Source organism: Tursiops truncatus, chromosome 6, assembly GCF_011762595.2.
Source record: "Tursiops truncatus isolate mTurTru1 chromosome 6, mTurTru1.mat.Y, whole genome shotgun sequence".
NCBI lineage: Eukaryota > Metazoa > Chordata > Mammalia > Artiodactyla > Delphinidae > Tursiops > Tursiops truncatus.
In genome coordinates this window covers 25,497,697-25,511,490 of record NC_047039.1, presented here as the reverse complement: position 1 = coordinate 25,511,490, position 13,794 = coordinate 25,497,697, and the positions used below count along the sequence as shown (strand labels likewise).

At 44.7% G+C, this 13,794-nt stretch overlaps 1 long non-coding RNA gene across 1 annotated transcript; it reads right to left on the bottom strand.

Moving 5' to 3' along the window:
• Positions 1–2,834: 2,834 nt before the first annotated feature.
• LOC141278949 (uncharacterized) lies at positions 2,835–6,093 on the bottom strand. The gene is made up of 4 exons (XR_012332434.1): positions 5,938–6,093; positions 5,348–5,433; positions 3,262–3,357; positions 2,835–2,933 (listed from the first exon to the last, which is right to left on the bottom strand). It is a non-coding gene; the product is annotated as an uncharacterized lncRNA (long non-coding RNA).
• Between the last annotated feature and the right edge of the window lie 7,701 nt (positions 6,094–13,794).

Sequence of the window (13,794 nt, the reverse complement as noted above, 5' to 3'; positions counted from 1 at the left end):
AGACTCAGAAAATAAATTGTTTCAGTAAACACCGAGAGCCTTATAGGTTTGTTGTTAGGGCACGGGGATACAGAGGTGAGTAGAAGTCTTTGTTCAGTAGCAACTTACAGTTATCTAGGAAGAGAAACATGTAGTGAGTATAAGTGGGTTAATTATGATAAAAGAATCAAGTGCAGCAGGAATATAGAGGAGAAATTGAGGAAGGCCTGACTGAGGAGACAGCGTTTGAGCTGGGCTTGGGGGAAGAGGATTTTGCCGGGATGAGGAAAGGACAGCCCAGGTATTGGGAACAGGTACAGAAGGCACAGGGCTTAAACTTGTGCTCTGGAGGGGCAGCCTCTGGTGTGACTAGAGGGTAGTGTGAAAGGGCAAAGAAGTCATACATTGATTTTCAGCAAATAGTTGTATAACACCTTCTAAATTGAAGGCACTGTTCTAGGAAGTAGGAAGAGAACAAAGTTCTTGCCCTTACGTACTTTCCATTGTAGTGGGGGAGAGAGATGAATAAATAAGTCAATATATGGAGTGTCAAGCGGTGGTAAGTGCTTTGGAGAATAACAAAAGAAGATGAAGAGGTGAGGGAATGTGGTAGGTGATCAGGGAAGTCCCCTCTATTAAGATGTCGATTGAGCAGAGCCTTGAAGTGAGAAACAAGCCATTGGCTATCTGGGAGAGTGGAGATGGGGTGGGAGGGTGTGTTCTGGGAGAGTGGAGATGGGGTGGGAGGGTGTGTTCTGAAGCAGAAGGAATAGTAGGTGCAAAGTCCCTGAGGCACGACTGCGCTTGGCATGTTTGAGGAATAGTAAGGAAGCCAGTGTGGCTGGACAGGGGAAAGTGAGTGAGGGCAGGGCAGTAGAGAATGAGATCAGGGGAGGCTGGCAGGGCAAAGGAGGGAGGTGGATGATGTAGGTCCTTGGAAGTCGTAGTTTGAACTTCTAATTCAGTTGGAGAGACAGACTGATACTTGTTTATAAAGAGTTCTCAATGCTATGCTAACAACCTGGGCTGTATTCTGTGCTAAGTGAAGATGTTCAAGCAACAGAGCAATCCAGCCAAGTTTATATTTTAGAAAGATAACAGCGTCACTATCCAAGACACATTGTAGACTATGTATATAGTATGTGTATAGTGTGCTGCTCTTCTGTAAACTACAGGATACCTGTTACGTACAAATACTTACATACAAGATACAAGTGTGAATGTAAGCACTTGGGAAATATCTGGAAGAACCACACAAGGAACTGGGAGAGTCGGACAACTTTCCATGTCCCGTATGATTGGAATTCTGAAGGGTACACACCGAACTAATGGACGTGTGCTCCCAGCTTCCAGCTAAGGAGGGAAATTGCAGGCATCAGAATCCTCTTTACCAATCAAGCGCGTTAATCCGCCTGCGTGCTGAGAGTCATCTCGAGACGCCCCGCGGTGGCGCATGCGCGGTAGAAGGAGGTCCGCGAGCTGCGTGGGCTTGTGCCTAGGCGCCTGTGGTTCGTGGCCTTGTGCTGGCACCGGGGACGCCGGGTTGGCGACTTTGGCAGTCCTGGCGTTGGGTGGGCGGTATCTTGGGGGTGACATGAGCCAGTTCGTCGGCCACGAGGAAGGGCGGAAAGCACATCCCGGAAAGGTAATACGCCTTGGCCCCTGGGCGTTGCCGGTGGAGCTCAGAGCCCCTGGGCCTGGGCTTCGTCTCTTGTGCTGTCGCCTGTCACAGTGGCCCCCGCGCGCTGGCCCGTCCGCGCTGTGCTAGGGGGTACTGGTCGTCTCGCGGCTCAGTTCACAGTAGCTGAAAGGGACAGTGTGTGATGTTCTGGTTTCTCCCCATCGTTTTAAAAGGGAGGCTCTGGCCATTGCTCCTCGGGTAAAATGCAGGGGGACTGCTTTTTAAGATGGGACTGTCAGTGTTGGGGACCCTCCTAATTACCAGGATGGAATCCCCTTCAGTTCCTCAAGCTGTGTTGTTTAGGCACAGAAAATGTGAGTAATAGTCATTGGAACTAAGTTTGAGTGAAAAAAGGCACCGGTACCGCCGAATTTTCCATCGCAACAGTTGATCTGTGTTGTCTCTTGGAATTATAAAGGGCGTACAGTTGCTTCCTAACCGGTGTCCTTTGAGAGCTCTACCTCTGTACGTTCAAAGGATTAATTTTGAGGCTTTGCTCATACGTGTAGTAAACCCTTTAATTCCCTAAGACCTTCCTTTCCTCCATCTCATACCCCATTAAGCCCGCTTCAGTTTATCTCCTGAATTTCTTCTGAATCTGTCAACTCTTCCTCAACATCCTAATACTGAACTTGCCTGTCTGTTGCAATGAGGTCCTAACCAGTGTCCATATATCTTGCTTCTTCCAATCCATTCTTCACACAAGAAACCTTAAAAGCAAGTTGGGACATTGCTCATAAACATGGCTCAAAAACGTTGTTTTGAGAATAGAAAACAAACTGTTGGCCTTTAACACTCTGCGTGGTCTAGAATCCTGTCTGCTTCTCTGCTACGTGGACTCCAGCTTGGTGCCTCTCCAACTTTACTATGGGTATGCCTCTCTTGTGGATCTTGTTAAATGCAGGCTGTAATTCAGTAGTTCTGGGTGGGGCCTGGATGCTGTGCTTCTAACGAGCTCCTAGGTGACGGTGACCCTGAGAGCAAGGGTCCAGCTCCTGCCTTTCTCCCTTCTTTCTGGAAGAGCAGGACGTCTGCCCCCCCACCCCGGGAGGAGAAAACATCCGCAACGTGACTACTAGTAACCAGCTTCCCTCACAGGCAAGGGACCTTTACCACAGCTCCCTACCATTTTGTCTGAGGCGCAGCAAGCCAAAACACTGACACGCTGAGGTTTGCAGCAAAGAGGAGGTTTATTCACAAGGCAGCCAAGCGAGGAAGTGACGTGACAATAGGTCTCAAATCCGCCTCCCCAAAGGCAAGGGGCTTGGGGTATCTATGGGATAAAGAATAAAGAAGCAGGGCAGTATGAGGCATAGGGAGCATGAGGAAAGGTGATTGGAAAAAGGTGTGCTCATCATTGTTCTGAGCTGGTGTAACTAGGCTACGGGGCTCAGCACATTCTCGGGCTGTAGTTTTCGGCCCTCTGATGGCAGGAGGTCAAAAGGCACTGGCCCAGGTGGAAGATCGGTGGTCCTCTCCAGTCTCAACCAGCTCAGCCTAACTAGACACAGCTGATTCCAAGTTCCTGGACAATACCCGGGGCAAACATCTTATTGCTTATGCTACATGCTATTTGGAGGACGTGCAAGTGTTCAAGCTACCTTGAGGAGTGAAGACAGGATTTGACTAATCCTTACACGTGGTTTCGCCTCCAGATGAGCAGAAGAGGCCTGTAGGCTGAATCTGGCTCCTGGCACCTGGAATTGGAGGCAGATGGTTTAAAAACAGGCTCTCCCACCCTCTGTGTTATCTTAGGTAGATAGACTGTTGAACCTTCCTGTGTGCCTGTTTCTCCACCAGCAGCATGGGGACACTCAGAGTCCCTCTCTTGGGGGCTGTTATGGGGGTTCAGTGAGATATAGATGCATGCACAGGCACACGGGAGACACCCAGTGTGTGTTAGCTTCATGCTTACTTTTATTAGGAGACCAGTATTGTTAGAAGATTTCTGGTTTGGACAACAAATTAGATAGGTGGTCATTACTATAGTTTATGCGACAGCAATTCACATTACCATTTGCAAAAAAGCAGTTGGTTGTCCAGTGGGGATTATAAACATCCATTTACCATGAGCTACTGAACAGATACTTCACACAGTAACTACTTCAAGTACTATTTAAGATCAATTCTCTATGTTGTCTTAAGCAGTTGTTAACCCCCAATTTCGTGAATAGTACCAAGTAAGGCACTTGAACATCAGCTAGAGCAATCTATTTCACTTAGCAAGCCTAAAGTTATAGTTCAACAATTTTATTTACTGTTCTATGACAAAAATTACTCTCAACAGCTATGCCCTGGATAAGTAATCAGCTAAAGCTAGTTTGATTGACCAAATCTGATTTACTGAGTTAATAAGCCAGTTGATTTAGAAAGGTCTAATGTATATTTCTCATCCATTCAGCATTAAACTGTTTCCCATGCCTAAAATGTCTTTTTTCCCATTTGTACATATCCAAATTCCTACTTCTGTGCCGTAGGGCTTGGCTGAACTACAACTGCCTTTAGTGACACTTTTCTCACCTGCACAATTGGAGATAATTTTAGTCTCCTCAAGACTCCCACGGGGTTACCTCTGTTGTGACACTTGACGATTTGGTGGCATATTTTATTTTATTTTATTTTATTTTATTTTATTTTACTTTAAATAGCCTTCCATTACTCCGTGCACATCAAACAGTAAATGCTTTCTCCTAGTAAAGGTGCATAACAATTTTCTGAACTCTTCTGCTCTGGGCAAGATTCATAAATACACCAGGCAAACATAGTGAAAGAGGAGACAGTACTTGTGTTATATTCAGTTGGGTCTTGATACCTAAGTGTGACTCTTAACCAAGGATTATGCAGTAATTAAGGACACAGGTTAAAGTTGTTTAGAGTGTGTCCTAAAGTCTCACTGGCAGAATTTAAATGTCTACTCTGGAAATTGTAGACCTGAGACAAATTACTTCCCTAAACTTCATTTCCTACATCTGAGGAAGATAATAGTATCTACCTTGTAGTAGACTGAATAGTACCATTGCCCCCAAATGTCCACCTTCTAATCCCCAGAACCTGTGAATGTCACCTTAAATGGCAGAAGGGACTTTGCCAATGGGATGAAAGTAAGGGTTTTGAGATGGGGAGATTCTTCTGGCCTACCTGGATGGACCCAGATGTAACCACTGGTGTTCTCGTAAGAGAGAGGCAGAGGGAGTTTTTACTCCAAAGAGAATGTGATGATGAAGTTGGGGTTGGATTGATGTGGCCAGAAGTCAAGGAATGCTGTCAAGGAAACAGATTCTCCCTTAGAGCCTCTAGAAGGTGGATGGACGGCCTTGTCAACTCCTGGTTCCAGCCCAGGGAAACTGGTTTTGGACCTCTGTCTTCCAGAACCATAAGAGAATGAGTGTGTTTTGTTTTACGCAAGCTCATTGGTAGTAATTTGTTACAGCAGCCATAGGGAACTAATGCGTACCTCATAGGAACTATTTCTCCAATTAAAATGTGTGACTGGAAACACACTTGGTGGCATGTCTGACACCCGGTAGGTATGCTACTGTGGGTAGTTCTTGGAAACTAAAGCCTTGGTTTTTGAGGAATCATCAAAACCAGTACAATGGTTGCCATGTTCCTCCTTGTTCATCCTGGTGACAAACCTGTAGAGAGAGCTCCATCCTTTCCCACAGAATACCCACCCCTAGTACTTACAGGGAAGAGGTTATGTCTCACTTCAGGCACCTTCGTCTTTTCCTTTCTACTTTTTTTTTTCATTAATCTTCATCCAACTGGCCTTTCTAAGTTAAAAAAAAAAACAAGACAAAACCATTTCTCAATGGATTCAGATACTACCCCAAGTTAATATTCCAACCATGTTCTTGTTCTTCCGGGTCTCATCACCAGAAATTTCTGAGCTGAAATCCTCTCTAGTTTCTAGGATCAGTCACTTTCTAATTTCTCCCTTCTCAAGTTCAGAGTCTTGTCAGTTTAGTCCCTTCCCTAACCACAACATCTATTAAGGTGACACAGCAAAGTGATGAAAGTCTCGACGGTCTGGTTTTCATCCTGGGTTTCTGCCCGCTATTTACTATGTGGCATTAGACAAGCTATTCAACCCCTCTGGGCCTCAGTTTCCCCCAAAAAAGGTGAATATTATGAACATTACCTACCTATAGGGTTGCCATTATGAGGATTAAGTGAGTTAATATTTGCTAAGCACTTAGAAGATTACTTGTTATAGTCTAAGCACTACAGTTGTGCTTGTTAATAATAATAAATGCAATTCCAAGCGTATAACTTACTCAACTTTCTGTCATAACTTTGAAGTGTTGGTCTATCTGTTGGCCAGCATTGCAGGTAAATGAGTCGAGGCATGGGCTGAGGCATTGCTACCAGTGAGTGGTGTGTTCCCAGAACTAGGAACAGCCGTGTGAAATAGGTAGCGGTTCTACGTGGAGACAGGGCAGACTGGAAAATGACAGCGCTGGGAAGGAGGTGTGGTGTCCATAGGTTTGGTGTCAGAGCTGCTGCCTGCTGAAGCGCCGATGCCGGCCTAAGCCGTAAATGGGGGGGGGGGGGGCTGGGGAAAACAGGGGCAGAATAGAAAGGGAAAACAGGGGAAGAACGGAGAAAGATAGCCTAGGGAGGAGGTGTGGTGTCCATAGCTTCGGGGTCAGAGCTGCTGCCTGCTGAAGCACCGATGCCGGCCTAAGCCGTAAATGGGGGGGGGGGGGCTGGGGAAAACAGGGGCAGAATAGAAAGGGAAAACAGGGGAAGAACGGAGAAAGATAGCCTAGGGAGGAGGTGTGGTGTCCATAGCTTCGGGGTCAGAGGTGCTGCCTGCTGCAGCACCGATGACACCCGAAGCCGTAAATGGGGTGCTGGGGAAAAGGGGGGCAGAATGGAAAGGGACAACAGGGGCAGAACGGAAAACGATAGCCTGGGAAGGAGGTGTGGTGTCCATAGCTTCGCGGTCAGAGGTGCTGCCTGGTGCAGCACCGATGACACCCGAAGCCGTAAATGGGGTGCTGGGGAAAAGGGGGGCAGAATGGAAAGGGACAACAGGGGCAGAACGGAAAACGATAGCCTGGGAAGGAGGTGTGGTGTCCACAGCTTCGGGGTCAGAGGTGCTGCCTGCTGCAGCACCGATGACACCCGAAGCCGTAAATGGGGTGCTGGGGAAAAGAGGGGCAGAATGGAAAGGGACAACAGGGGCAGAACGGAAAACGATAGCCTGGGAAGGAGGTGTGGTGTCCATAGCTTTGGGGTGAGATGGGCTGCCTGCCTGATCTGAGAAAAGCGAGTGAAAGTGGGAGAGCTTCTCCCTAGCTGCTAAGTCTTCTCAAGGTCTAGCACGCACTGAACACTGGCCGGCTCAGCCTGGGTGTTGACATTGCACTGTACGTGTCACAGAGCAAGGGCGGGTCAGGGGGTGGTATGGGGGCCCCACACAAGCCCAGCCCCTGGAGAAACCCGGCCCGAGGGCAAAGAGCCCGACCCCTTCTGGGCTTTCTAGCGGCTGGGACTTGTCGCTGTGGGTGGCAGGTGTTTGGCACCGGATGGGCCACCATGCGGAGACTGTTGGAGACTGTGGAGGTCTTCTCCTCCAGAGCTCACCCTGCCTGGGCACCGGCTCTGCAGACCCCTCAGCCCTGGCTATGTATCGTCCAGCCCTTCCCCGCAACGGGGCCCAGAGGCCAGAGCCTGCCCAGAGCTGAGTGGAGGAGGCACCCAGAGTTTGCCAGGCTGTGGCCCGCCACCTCCGTGGACCTCCCCAGCTTGTCCACGAGCCCTGGAGACAGGAGCGCCTTCTCCAGGGCTGCTGAGCTGCCAGCATCACCATGAGCCAGGCGGTGAAGGTTTCGGAGCAGGGGATGCAGAGCCCTGACGCGACTGGATGCTGCACCCCACGATGTCCCTTCCTGGCAGGTAGGTTCTTTCTTCACTTGTTTTTCGAAATTTGGTAAAAGAACATTTAAACCTTCGACTGTTCTTCAGGGTATACAGATGGTAGTGGCTTAGCCGGGATTTGAAGCAAGCCTGTGTGATTCCAGAGCTCGTGCTCTGGACTCTGGTGCCTCCTTATCATATATGCTTCATGTGTTACTTTTAGCCCTAAGTGTCATACCTGTAATGAACACATACACTGCCCTGTAGGAGGTGTTCTTTTGTTCAACGCGTGAATTGGTCATCCACCACACTGGGTTCTAATCTCAGAAGATAGGTCAGGGACCACCAGTTGTCAGCATAGCACCATCCCACATTTCTAATTGAGGCTTGCAGCCTAGATTTGTCCCTTTGGTCTAGTTTGAAGGATCCAGGTATGTAAAGCTTATATTCTAGATAAATCAGGGGCTCTCCTGAAAGGAATTCATCAATGAATTGTTCTGTATGGATTAGAAGCCAGTTTCTCTGGCCTTCCTGGAGTATATCCAGTAAGGCATCTCATTCATGTCTAGAAAGCAAATATATCATTTATTGCAACTTCAGCATGGAGCGATGTATTGGTTTAAAATAAAGTACGATCAACACAATTTGGTCATTGTGAGTATGCCGGCTGGGTCCACTCTTTACTACACATATGTAACTCTAGAGCTTCTTACGCCCCATAGAGGAGACATACTCTTGTGTGTCTAGGACAAGGGAAACATGTGTTGTTATTCAGGAGCTGGAAGCTACAGCATGACAGGAAAGAACTGAAAAATACACATCACTTTACCTTGTTCGAATCTTGTTTCTTTGGCTTGCTTCATTGGAGTGTTTTCTCTCTCCTGGGACTGACATTGTGTGTTATATATCAGGCATGTAACATGTAGAAGTTTCAGAACCCAGAATCATATAGATCAGTGAAAATTTATATATTTTTGTTTAAAATCTATTTAAAATCACACTGGGCATAATTCATATATTCCAAAAGTAGTTTGACCCTCTGCTCATGAGATTCTTTTTATGGTATGTCAAAGCAAATTTGGACTTCCATCCCCAATAAACTTTGAGGTTGGAGGACACAAAAGCTTTTGCTCAGACCTGAATTCTGTCTGAAGAAAAAGGGTAACTATTATAAGCCCTTTCTAACCTCTCCAGGAGCAGAAATGATTTACAGCTATGGCATTGAACCATAATTTCTTGATCTCATTTGAGAAGAGCTCAGTAAGAAACCATGTCTTGATTTTTGTTTGTTGGTTCCCTGTTTTCTTGTCTTGCTTACCAACAATCCACTGTAATCCATGAGTGAGTATGGCAGCAGGCTGAGTGTTCCCTGGAGCTCATTAAGTGAACGTTTTTTCCTAAAATGACTTTTGTCTCCTTGTTTTCAGCCCCTCTTCTTTCCTCTGTCCTTTACTATAACCAGGGCTCAGCAAAAGCTGCCTGGCTTTGTGCAGACCCTACTTAGGGTAGTCTTTTCTTCATTATTTTATTCATGGCCCCTCCATTTCATCGTTTGCCTTCTCGAAATGTGTTGAAATCTTTCTGTGGTTGATGACTTCCACAATGTCTTGGCTTTTATTGGTTGATTAATTTTGGTATTTCTGCAGTTTTATTTAAACATGGTTTCAGGAGGACCAGAAAGTAAATATATTTCCTAGTCTGCCATCTTGAGCTGAAAATCCCTGTGGATTTTAGCATCCAAAGTTCCCATGGGTAAAAAACCCAACCTTGGCATTAATAGATGTACACTCAAGATTTCAGCTTTTCTTGAGCAATCACTAAGGATTTAATATGCGGTCACTTCTAATGGGAAAATAATAACTATCTCATGGCGTTGATTTGAGGATTAACTTAGATAATGGACAAGAAAATGCTTTGTAAGGTTTTAAAATCTATAAAAAATGTTTTTGTTATTATTTGATTTGTTGCTATTTCACCTTTAGCTGACAGTTGTTTGTGACCTTGCTTATGTGAGAAAATGCCTTCTGGTTTATTGTTTTGAAAGCCAGATGATATTTTTCAATAGCTCAATGGAAATGGCATCATTTGTGAAGTTGAAGGGTGAAGGCATAAATGTTTCTTGACATTTGAATCAACTATTGGTCTTCTGGGGCTTGTCCTTATTCTCCTGCAGTCTCTAATCAACATGGCATCCAGAGAGATCCTGTTAAAACATAAGTCAGATCATGTCACTCAAGTCTCTTCAATGGCTTCTTCACAGGAAAAGCAAAGTCCTCAAAGTGCCCCCACAGCCCTAGAAATCTGGGCCTCTGTTTCCTCTCTGACTGTTTCCTTCTCCTCTCCACTTTGCTCCCTCTGTTTTCCACACACTGACATCCTTTCTGCTCCTTGGATACTCCAAGCCCACTCTTGCCTCATTGCCTTTCCATCTGACTGTTCCCTCTGCTTGTACTATTCACTTCCCAGATATGCACCTTGCTCCCTCTCACAACCTTAGGTTCCCTCGTAAATTTTATCTTCCCCAGAAAGCCCTCAGTGATCACTTAGTTTCCGATCGCAGCCTCCTCCTACCAGCTAACAATCTCCATCCCCCTTCCCTGCTTGCTGTTTTTCTCCAGCACTTACCTGATATACTAGTTATTCTACCCATTTATTCAATTTTTATTTACGTATTTACACTTATGATTTTATATTTGCTTCCTTACTTTTGTCTCTCCCCTCAGCTCGAGAGAGGCTATATTCATCTGTGTTAATCACTGCTGTGTTTCCTGAACATGCCTAGAAAACATCCTGAAGAAGGGTGCCTGAAATTTGGTAAGGGATCCATCAATTTTCTTGGCTGAATGAAGAAATATGTTCATAAATTACTGAACAAATCTCTGGGGTTTCTGAATTAAGGACTAATGGGAAGAGGAAGGCAAATGGTTGGGACAGGGTACTGCAAGAAGTAGTATTTGGAGTACTCTGATAGCTATCCTAATAGATAACATTTTGTTCATTTAAATAGTTTGAACGAGAGAGCCGGGAACTAGGGACACACAGCATCGAGGTTTTATAATGCATTCTGTAGAGTTCTTTTCAAGTGTGTTCAAATATCATTGAAAATATATGCATGCATATAAACCTCTGTTACTTGATTTAGTGCTTTACAAGAGCCCCTCAAGGAAGGGGTAGTAGCAACTCTCAGTATCCTTCCTTTATGATGAGCTTACTTTATTCAAAATTACATCATAATTTATTTGTAACTGTGAAACTAGACTTAGTTATTTAGTAGACCCCCCCAGAAACCTATGACGTTAATAAAACCAACAAAAATGTGTTCAGTTTCCAGTGATACACACACTACAGACTCAATTATGTGTCATCCATTTTAATGAAGGGAAGAAGTGATTTAACAAACACAGAGCAAACAGAATATGAAGTTTTGTCCTCCATTAATATTAGTAATGGATAAAGTGGGCTCCAACGCCTTCAAGGTAGCTTGAGACCCATCATCTGTGTGTCATGGGCAGGGGGATGCTCGGCCAGGATGTCTTTCTCTGTCACTGAGAAAAATTTCCATAATATATAATGATACTTACTGAAACAGATATGGGGCATTTGGGTAATTAGGAATCCGTTAGCATATTTTTCCGGAAGCCTTGACTACAAAACGAAGATAGTAGATTTGGACACTTCCAGCTATGCAGAAGTTGTTTGGGTATTCATCTTTATGCCGAATGCAGTAAGCTTATTTCATCTCTGCAGCTTCCCATATACCATTTTCCCACCTCTGTTTTGTGTTTGGAAAGACTTTTAGAAATTAAAACTCAAGTTAAAAAGTGAGTGACGGGCTTCCCTGGTGGCTCAGTGGTTGAGAGTCCGCCTGCCGATGCAGGGGATACGGGTTCGTGCCCCGGTCCGGGAAGATCCCACATGCCGCGGAGCGGCTGGGCCCGTGAGCCATGGCCGCTGAGCCTGCGCGTCCGGAGCCTGTGCTCCGCAACGGGAGAGGCCACAGCAGTGAGAGGCCCGTGTACCGCAAAAAAAAGAAAAGAAAAGAAAGTGAGTGACAACTTAAATGATATATGGACTATTTTGCTGACTTACAAGAGCATGCAGAATTAAATATGACCCAGTTGAAATGTTAATTTTATTTTAATGTGTATATTGGGGTGGAGTCTTAAAGGTGCCAGAAAACAAGCATTCACCCGTCCTGTTTGGAACTGCAGCACACAGGCACCTTCAGTTACCAGTTCTGTTCATTCCACAGAATCATCTTGGGAAAACATAACTGTTTTTTATGTACCTGGTATATATCTTAATTAGTTTGAAGAATTTCCCAAATACCTGTTAATATGTAGTTCTCCAATTCCAATCTTGCCACGTCCTGTACCAGTGACACAGCACATAGGAGTTTTATTTCTCTTTCTTTCTCTGGGTTGCTGAGAACCCAACGAAAGAACAATGGAATGGCATCAAAGAGATCAGGGTTCTTGACTCAGATTTGCCATAAAATAATAGTGTCCTCTTGGGAAAATTATAGTTATTCTAGGCCCCTTTCCTTTTCTTTACTTTGACAGAGCTGCACTAGATGACCCCAAGTAACACTGCACTCTTTGCAGTAGTAGCTTAGAGGTTATTGGTTTTCTGAAACAAATGAAGACAGTGACACAGGAAACTGTGCAACATCTCTGTAACTATGTTTTCTTAGAGTTGCCTCCATTTTACAGATGATAAGATGGCTGAGCACAGAAGTAGGTGTTTTGACCAGAGGTTCCAGAGTAGATGGAACTGAACCACAAGTTTCCTTCCTTCCTGAAGCTCACTTAGCCAAAACATAGGCTTCTGAATATTAAGCTGTAAAGCATATTGTCAGTATGCTTTAAAAGAAGCGGTTCTTCTAGGATTTCTAATTACTAGCAGGCGGTTTTGAAATTCTTAGAAGATCATCTAATTTTGTGAGATTTACAGCTCTATTTTCCTGTCAAGCAAGTTGTATTAGTGCCAGACAATCACCTGAGCTTCTGGATGCTTCTCTGACCCTCTTGAATTTTTCTTCTTGCTATCTGAAATTCATGCCAGATAAGCCTTTTTGTAGAGAGCATGTACAGACTTGTCTATTTTCATATAAGAAAGCGATGCAGTGAGCCAGGTCGGGGGTTAAGCCCTCATTCTCAGAGTGGTGTTGAGCTCCTGGTGAAATATTATCATCATTTCCTCCGAATAGAAAAGCAGTTATCTCAAGTTTTTAATGCCATTAACTATTTATACATTTATGTATAATACATATATTTATTGTACCTACGAGGTGTGCTCTCTTTGGGAAGTACAAAGCTATTTGAGACGTAAGTTGTTCGTTTGTTTGTTTTCCCACAAATACTGTGACCCTTTGAGCAGGAAGGTCTATGTTTTACTAACATCTAGAGCAAGCAGCTAACACGGTGTCTAAGATGTAGTCAATAAATATGAAATAGGTAAATGAACACATTTCTAAGGAAGGGCCAGGACATGAACAAATAGAAAATTTTCATTTTCAGTCACAAAGCCACAACAGACATAAAAATGATACAGACAACAAGTGCTACGGTCATTCAAAGAAGGCATAGAGTTGATACAACAAGGATCTCCTCTATGGCACAGGGAACTGTACTCAATATTTTGTAATAACTTATAAGGGAAAAATCTGAAAACGGAATCACTGTGCTGTACACCTGAAACGGACACGAAATCGTAAATCAGCTATATTTCAATTAAAAACCAAACAAACAGACAACAGCAACAACAAAAAACCAGAGAGGTCATAGAAGTTCTTATGAGATTCCAGAAGAGAAGAGAAGCCAGATGAGGACGGGAGAGGAGGCTTTTGAATCAGTTCAGAGGAGAAGTTACAGAGGAACTAGTCTTTGATCTGAACTTGAGATTAAGATTAAGATGAATTAATCTGAATTAATTAAGATTGCAACACAGGGATATTACAGATGAAGGTAATCACATAAACTTGCTCTACTGAAACTTGCAGAGGTTATGAGTGTTGTTCAAGATCCCAAAGCAAGTGCATTGTGGAATCAGAATTTTAAGTGAGGCCTAATGAACTAAAAACAAAGAAACACAGAAACAAGCCCTTCCTGTGACACCACGTTGCCTTTGAAGTCGTTTTTCTTTGGCGGGTTGGCAGAAACTGATTCCAGTGTTTCTTGCAGGAATGACTGGCCACAGGACTGGGCGTCGTAGCTTCCTGCCAGGCGGCCGAAGGTCGCAGGCAGGTGGGTCACTGGGACACACGCGGA